The following is an 8,934-nucleotide window of genomic DNA, read 5'->3' on the forward strand; positions in this document are numbered from 1 at the left end:
GATTTGTATACATGAGTTCCATAATGTTATGTAGACCCACGAATCAAGTCGTTCATTTCCATAAATTATGCATGAACTCTAGAAGATGAGTATCTATGAGAGGATTAATATCATCATGTCCCAAGTCTTAAGTATTGAGTTTTTAAACCATTTGAGATTACATTCCTAATCATGGAACTATTACATGTTACCCATGAAGTCCTTGAGTTAGGTTATTCATGTCCATAATCCCGCATGAACCCTATAATTCAAGCAGCCTCGAGACGAGAAGTATCTTTGAGTCCTTGAGTTGAGTAGTTCATATTCATAAATTCTGCATGAACCCTCTGAGTTGAGAATTCTTGAAGTGAGTTATATTGTATTTTTATATACATACTGAGTATTATTGTATTTTTCAATACATTGAGTTGTTATCTACATTTTTACAGCTTTTCATATATATTGCATCTTTTACTGTTGCATTATCCTTGAGTATTTCGAGTTAAGTATCTTATACTTGAGTACTTCTGAGTTGAGTAAGTTTGAGTAGTTTTGAGTATCCTTGATTATACCTCTGAGTTGAATATCTTATCATTGAGTTGAGCTATGTTTCTTTGAGTTGAGTGAGTTGAGAAGAGGTAAGTATGTTTCATTTTTATCAAAGTTCAAGCTTATGTTTATGCTTTAGAATTCCTCCTACATGCTCGTACATTCCACGTACTGAGCCATTTGGCCTGCATCTTCTCATGATGCAGACATAGGTATTCAGGGTCATCAACAGGAGTTTCGTTGATACATCCGAAAGTTTGAGTTAGCTATGGTGAGCCTCCTTGTTTCTGGAGGATTTCATTTACTTTTCAGTTTAGTTAGGATGTCGTGGATCTTGTCCCGACTTCCATCTTTAATAGTTAGAGGCTTCATAGTTAGTCGGTATAGTTGAGAAGTCTGTATGATTTATTTTGTCAAATGTTTAAACACTTAAGTTGCCTATTATATGGCGAGTTGAATATTATTTTTATATTCAGAGTTTTTCATTTGAGTTAAAGTGTTGTATTTCAGTTTCATGAATTTTTATTCAGTTTTTAAGTTTTTGTATGCTTGAGTTAGTCTTCCGCTTGTAATCAACCAGGATGAGGGTTCTCTTGGGGACCAGCAATGGTTCTCGAGTGCCGGCCATGTCCAGGGTGTAGGCTCGGGTCGTGACACTCTCTTACTCCTGTTTATGATTTTGTTCTACTTTAAAGACAATATCATTTGAGACTTGCGTATTTCTTTCTTATCTTTATTAATACATTAGAGGCTTGTGTACGTGACAACCAAAATTTGGGGATTTAGTTAATTTGACTTTTTATCCAAATTAGTAATTGTTAATAAACTTTTATTTTTATTTTATTTCTGCACTTCATCATAATAATTAGATTTTAGGCTGACTTGTCTTGGTGGACAAAATGAGTGTCAATCACATCTCTTTTTGGATTGGGACATGTAAGTACCTATACCAATATATTCAAACTTGAATTATAAAGGTGACAATTATAAGAAGGATCTGAAAAGCAGAAAACCATACCTTTACTCACAAAAAAAACCATACCTTTACTCACAGAAAACCATAATTTCTTTGCAAGCCTCCAAAGCCCACATCATATATCCAACTAATTTCTTTTTCTATCACTTGCCTCAATCATTGACAATGATTGTCAATGATTTCAAACCTTGTGTGCTCCCCAAATAGAATGCTGCAACAACTACATATAACCCTCGCCTTGACCTCAAGTACTCTCTCGTGTTCGTCCGCATTCACAGCATAGGTGAGAACTGCTCTTTTTTTTTCTCTTTTTTCTCTTTTTAAATAATTATGTACCAAAAGTGACATATTCTACTAACTTATATATATTTAACTAAATAACTGTAAATAAATAAATAAATAAATAGTCCAAGATTTCCATTTAAAATTGACAAAAAAGCTTTTTATAAAAAGAAGGAGTTCAAGTGTCACGATCTAATTCCTCAAATCATGATAGCGCCTACTATAACCCACCAGTAGGCAAGCCAAGCCGTATCCCGGAACAGCTAGTAATGGGATTGAGGGTAGAAAACTAAACCCAACAACACAATAATAATAACAACAGGAATCACAAATGGAAGGGTGAAAGTAAGCCAAAACTATACACAAATAAAAGATCTCTCCCCAAACCTAGAAGTCGCAAGTATGGAGCTGCTAACAAAATAAGTACAAGTCCCAAAAGTGGACCACAAAAATCAGATTGTCTCAAAAAGCAAAAGACAAGTAAATATATAAATGCAGAAGGAGATGGGCAAATCCAGGATGCTATTTGCTCACCCTCACCTCCTAATATGACTGCAATTGGCTCGAAATCAACGCTGATAGTTGGTGCTTGGACCTGAATCACAAAAACAGATGCAGAGTGTAGTATGAGTACCAAAACAACAGGTACCGAGTCGGCATCATAGGCCAACTGAACAAGGAAAGCAAAAGTAATATGAATGCGAGAATCTAACATACTAACAGAAATAAGCATGAGGGAACATCTAATAGATATGTACACGAGCGTACTCACACACAAAGAGAAGGAAAGTAGCTAACTAAATCTGATCGAGCTCCCATAAACCCGACGGGTACGCTCATGCACAATATGAAAGTAAAACCCAAACAGACTCTCATAAGCCCGACAGGTGCAAAGAAGGGAGAGTTGAAATGAAGTAAGAGGATCCGATGAAGTTTCCAATGTTACCACAAATTTTCGGGCATGAACCGAACTAATCCATGTGCCCGAAGCTTACCCAGAGCTAATAGGGAAATAAGGACTTGAACTGAATGAAGATGAAAGATCAAGGACTTGAACCGAGAATTGGAGTAACCGAGGACTTGAACCCCACCCGATGGAGTGAATTGGGCACTTGAACGAGTAGAGGCGAGTCGGTTAAAAATAGGTTCAGTTGTCAACCAAGCATCATGGGGAGTACCCCCAAATCGAGTGCCATCAATAAATCACTCCCGCCCGAACCGTATCCAACCAGAATCGTTGAGTAGCTTCCAAACCAAGAATTCGAACACATCGGAACTAACGGGACAAGGAATTATGGATATAAGGTTGCAAGAGCGGTGTTACTGTCTGGCTAAGGCCCAGACTATCAGACTCAAGTCTGCTATATATCAGTCTACAAGGAGTTAAGCCTTCCGAAGCGACATCGGAGAGGTTTCAAAGCCTAACGGCTCTAAAATACGCAAGTCTATGGAAATCACTAGTCTAAGCCTAGACTAAGGCCAAACATGCTTTCAAATATACACACAAGCAATAAAAAGGGCACACCACAACGTACAGATGATCAATAATTACATTAGACATGCTTCAGCAACCCGGAGTATCCGAAATTAAAGCCTAAGTCATGGTTTCTAGGAATTTAGCACGCTCAACCACCAATTACCCCCAAAATCATACAAATCAGCATACAAATGCTAAATCATGCTCACTTTAAGGAGAGGGAAGTCGTAGCCTACCTGTAGGTCGACTGTGTGCGCTCCAAATCACGTAGCTGGAGCCTTTTCCTTCCGTACGGCCTCAAAACGATGTCACGCTATCAAAAATAGAATCACAACGTTAATACAAGCGTTTTGACACCAAAATCATAATTTTCGGAGTTGGACCCAAAATCAAACCTAAAACGGGATTGTGTGACCCGCGATGGGAATCCCGAATTTGACACAGCAAAAAGGGTATAAATGCAATATGGAACTTGTACCCCAAAATGGGGAACAATTCGAGGGTCAGAACGAAAGAAATTTGATCATGCAACGAAAATTCGATTTATGGGGAAAATCAAGAAGAGGGCTGCCCCATTGGGGAAGAAATTATCTCAAAACGTCGATCTTCACACTTTTCCGAGAACTCCACAGCGAACCCACATTTCACCCAAACACACATCACTTTGAATCACCTAACTCAAAGCTCTATAGCTCAAGAAATCAAAACCTCCATTAAAGAGAAGATCAGAATCAAGAGGAGGGCAGCAGCTAAAACGAAGAAAACGCCTCAAATAAAGCTTCCCCAGCACTTTCCGATCACACCAATGCGTTCCCACGGAAAACCCACAAAACTTAGAGCTTTGAATCACTCAATTTGGAGCTCTATAGCTCAAGATATCACAATTTGAAAATGAGGGCTGAAAGCTGAAATGGGGCTTTTAAAAGACGAATATGGTCGCTAAAAAATCAAAATCTAGTCGTTAAAATCCCAAAATCTAGTTGCTAAAAGGGCTGCACCAGATTTCAGCTTTTCCTATTTTTTAAAGTCTCTGATGGGGTGCTCGGAATTCGTTCGAAATCCCGTGCGCGCAAACGAACTATGCTACCCCACTAAATTAGATGTTACGAACTCAATGGCGCAGTCAAAATTTCTATACGAGGTCATCTCGACTAAAAGTGGGTCCCACACCCAAATGTCATTTTTAGCCAAATTCCACAAAGGGCCTCGGGATTAGATCAGAAGCCTCGAAAAGCAAACGTAGGGTCTTTCCAAACAAAACGCAAAACTCTGAACCTAACCGCGCTGACGAAATTTTCATCCGAGCGCGTTTTCGAAGAATGTTGACCAAAGTCAACCTTTGATCAAATTTCAAAGGCTAAAACGCCAAATTGTTCAAAACTCGCACCGAATTACTCGGGACTTGTTCCGACCATTCTCCTAGCCTAATTTGGCCATTTCGGAGCTGATGGAACCGTCAGAATTTCGTCCTGAGATCGTTAACCTGATATTTTGACTAAAGTCAACTTTTCAAGGTTCAAAAGCTCCAAAACAGGAAAACATGCCTAAAACCCAAACGAACGATCAGACGACCGAACAATCACTGTCATCAAGTCATAAATGACTTGGGGTCGCTATAGGAATGCTCTAAACGCCGAAATGAATGCATTAACTCAAAATTGACCTGGAGGGTCATTGCATAAAGAGATCAAAATGACCTAACGAGTCATTACCATTGTTTAGGTACAAAAGAAAATAAATTTTAAAAATTGATCAAATATTAAAATAATTGACTTGTATTCCTTCAATAGTCAGTTTCCTTATAATGATTTACACAATAATTAAAATAAATAAAAATGTTGTGAAACTATAAAATAAGAAGAATAAAGAGTAGGGAGAAGAGAGAAGACTTACTATTTCTCTTGAGGGATGATTTAACAATGAAGAGAACCCCTATATTTATAAGAGAAAATTGACTTGGTTCTAAAGTTAGGGTTCCTAAATTTTCTCTCAAAGATAGACATTCACTATATTTATAACACGCACCCTTGAATGTCTAATTTGTGCCTTGTTAAAAACCTTACTTAAAAAACTTTTTATAAAAGAAAAACTCTAGTGAAGGAAAAGCGTACACACCTATATATATATATATATATATATAATAGGAGAGGTTATAGAGCTTACGTGTCAGCGCCACAATTATTCTCTAATTTTTTAATTTTTTAATTATCAATTAATTAAATCTAATTAATTTATTTTTTTAATACGGAAAAGAAGTTACTATTTTAGAAGATAAGTTAGAGTTTTAAATTAATAAAAATTGTTTGTTTTTTTAAAAAAAAAAACACGTTTAAGAAATAGTAGTAGTTACATTCTCAAATTTTGAGTTTTTTAAAGAATAATTAAAAACTGTTTGACAAAAAGTATTTATTTAATAATGATAATAATAATATGTTTCCACATCCTCCTTATTTATAGCAAAACAAATGTATAATAATAATAACAATAACAATAATAATAATAATAATAATTAAATTAAATTAATAATAATAATAATAATAATAATAATAATAATTAAATTAAATTAAATTAAATTAAAACAGATATTATCATAATAATAATCTTAATTATTAAATTAATTTAAATTTCGAAAATAAAAATAAAGTTAACATTAAAAGGAATGTTTTTTGCTTTTAACTTTTACCGCTTTTTAAAAATTCAAATTTGCAGTTACTTTAGTCTTTTTACTGTTTTTTTATTTTATTTTAATATTGCAGTTTTTTTATATATATTACAGTTTTTTATAGGATAATGCAGTTACTAAAGAAAACTGATTGTCAAAGTAATAAAATATAAAATAATAAAATAAATCAACCTATCTATATATACGTGTTAGCGCCACAATTAATTTCTATTTTTTAATTTTAAAATCTCAGTTAATTAATTATTAATTGAATATATATATATATTAAAAATTGAAAGTAAGAAACTGTTTTTTCTTAAAAGTAACCGAATTTAGAGGAAAAACTCATGTGGAGATGACCATTTTTTACAAAATTTGAATTTTAAATAAATTTAAAAAACCACATATATATAATACTCTAAAAATATAATTTTAAAAAACAGAAAATTTTAATCTAACTATTTAAATTAGAAAAAAATGATTTATTTTTTTTGTTAAAAAAAATGTAACGGAAAAAATGAAGGATTTTTAAATGCTTCAAATCTCAATTTTAAATGGGAAAAAATGAAAAATGAAAACTGAAAATTGAATTATTTTTTTTAAAAAAAACTGTAACGGCTATTTATATTTACCATATTTTTAGAGGTTTAAGGAAATGCTTTAAAAAATGCAATTGAGAAATATTAAAATTAAATTTGATATAAAAAATGAAAAAAAAAAAACTAACCTACCAACATGATAAGTATTGTTTTTAAAAATTTAAAATTTAGAAATCAGTTATTTTGCTCTATTTTACCGCCTCCTTTGTTAGCAAATACACGTACATGCCTCCCTTTAAATAGCATAAAAAATATAAAATATTATATCAACGGAAATTTGTAGGCAACAAATCCACATTTTTTAAAATTTGAAATCAATTATAACTGTTCAATACAGTTTTAAATTTCATCATTATAGAAAAAATATTATATATATATTCCTGCAAATCTTTTACACAACAAAGAAGCAGTAGGAATATTTGTAGGTTAACAAATCTTGGATTCAGTTAGTATATACTACAGAAAGAGATTTGATCGTTAACCAGTCTTTAAATTCTTGATCATTTATTTCACATAAAATTTGGTAAAGTATATGTACATCGATTGATATTTTTCATGCTTGAAGTGTTTGCAATGTTTGCACATGTATTATAAGGTACATTACATTAAATTTTACTTAATTTTCAATACTTTTTAATCCGTAATCATCTTGAAATTGCTCTAAACTCACAAATATGCCAACTCCTATTTCTTATTGGCAACCATCTTAGAATTTATCTAATGCTATGAAAAGAATTAGTAGAACGCATACAATTTTTATATATAAATTTGGTTGGAGTTTTTTTTTAAGAATTATTTTTTTAAAAAATTGCTTTTTATTTATCTAAATGAAGAAATATCATGTTAGGGATGCCATTACTTGGTTTTGATTTCTTCTCTTAAGAGTTAAAGATCATGATTCTAATTCTATTCATATATTTGAATTAAATTTTTTAAGAAAATATCAAAAAAAAATATGACTTTGAATTATGTAAGAATTTTAACTTATAACTGTTCTTCACATTTATAACTTCTTCATATATAATAACTTTTTTTTCAACACAGATTTTTAATGCAATAAAACATAAATTTCAGAAAATTATAGTAATTGAACTCTAAAATTTTGGATTACTGTTAATAGAGTGGATTGAGTTTTAAAATTTTGGAATGATAATGTTTACTAATCAATATACTATACTGTATTTTCGGTAAGTCTATTGCATTTTGATATTGACAAATAGGCCTCTTGATATGACAGAAGAAGAAATATCTGAATTAGAATTTACTAAAATAATATACACTTTAAATATTACATGTTCCTAAGTGATTACAATAAATTTCTAACTTTATCCTTAGATATTCATTAATTGATATATTAATTTATTTAAAATATGAATTGGTCCCAATTAAAATTTTGAAATAACATATACACTATATGTTAGAAGAGTATAATGTATTTGAATTTTTTTACCTATTCCTAAAAGTAAAATTTTTCGGGATTAGAAGAGATTACCGAAAAAAGAAAAAAATAAAGCAGAATTTCTTTTTGAGTTTTTCTCATAAACGTTTAAGAATGTTTTTGCCTTTTTTTAGAAAGTAAATGCAAATATATTAATTAAAGCGGCAAGTTTCTAAAATATCTCATCAAAATAAATATTGTAATATTTTTACGTTGTAATTATTTTTTTTTTCATTATATCATATTACTTTCTAATACGATGTCCATTATATTTTTTCGGCAATTATACATTCTCAATGACAGAAGAAAGTTAATTTCTATTATCTTAAGATATATCTCTACTGCAACAAATAAATGCTAATGATCTTAAAATTAATAATAGACCACAAAAAAAGTCTACCTTTTTTTAAATAAAATATATATAAAACGTATTAAATTATTTTTAATATTATGATATTAATCGTTTTATGTGAAAACTTAAATTAATATCATAAATATTAAATGGTGTACATGAATATTAATAGAACTTGCTCAAATAAATAATTTAATGATTTATTACATTATTTTAAAAATATATTACATAAACCTTATTAGTTATTTTAAATTTAAAACATTATTACATTTTAAAATATCCGTGCAACGCGCGGGTACGTATACTAGTATATATAATAGAGAGGTGATAGCGCCTACGTGTCAGTGTCACAATTAATCTCTAATTTTTAAATTTTAAATTATCAACTAATCAAATATAATTGTTTTTTAAATAAAGAAAAGAAGTTACTATTTTAGAAGATAAAAACGTTTAAATGAGTAGTTACATTCTTGAATTTTTAGTTTTTTAAAAACTAATTAAATATAGATAATTAAAAATTGATTAACAAAAGTTTTAAAAATAATAATAACAACCCACTCCTTTGAAAAAACAGATTCTTTTAAATAATTTTATATATATATATATATATATATATATAA

Source organism: Solanum tuberosum, unplaced genomic scaffold, assembly GCF_000226075.1.
Source record: "Solanum tuberosum cultivar DM 1-3 516 R44 unplaced genomic scaffold, SolTub_3.0 scf00082, whole genome shotgun sequence".
In the NCBI taxonomy this organism is placed as follows: Eukaryota; Viridiplantae; Streptophyta; class Magnoliopsida; order Solanales; family Solanaceae; genus Solanum; species Solanum tuberosum.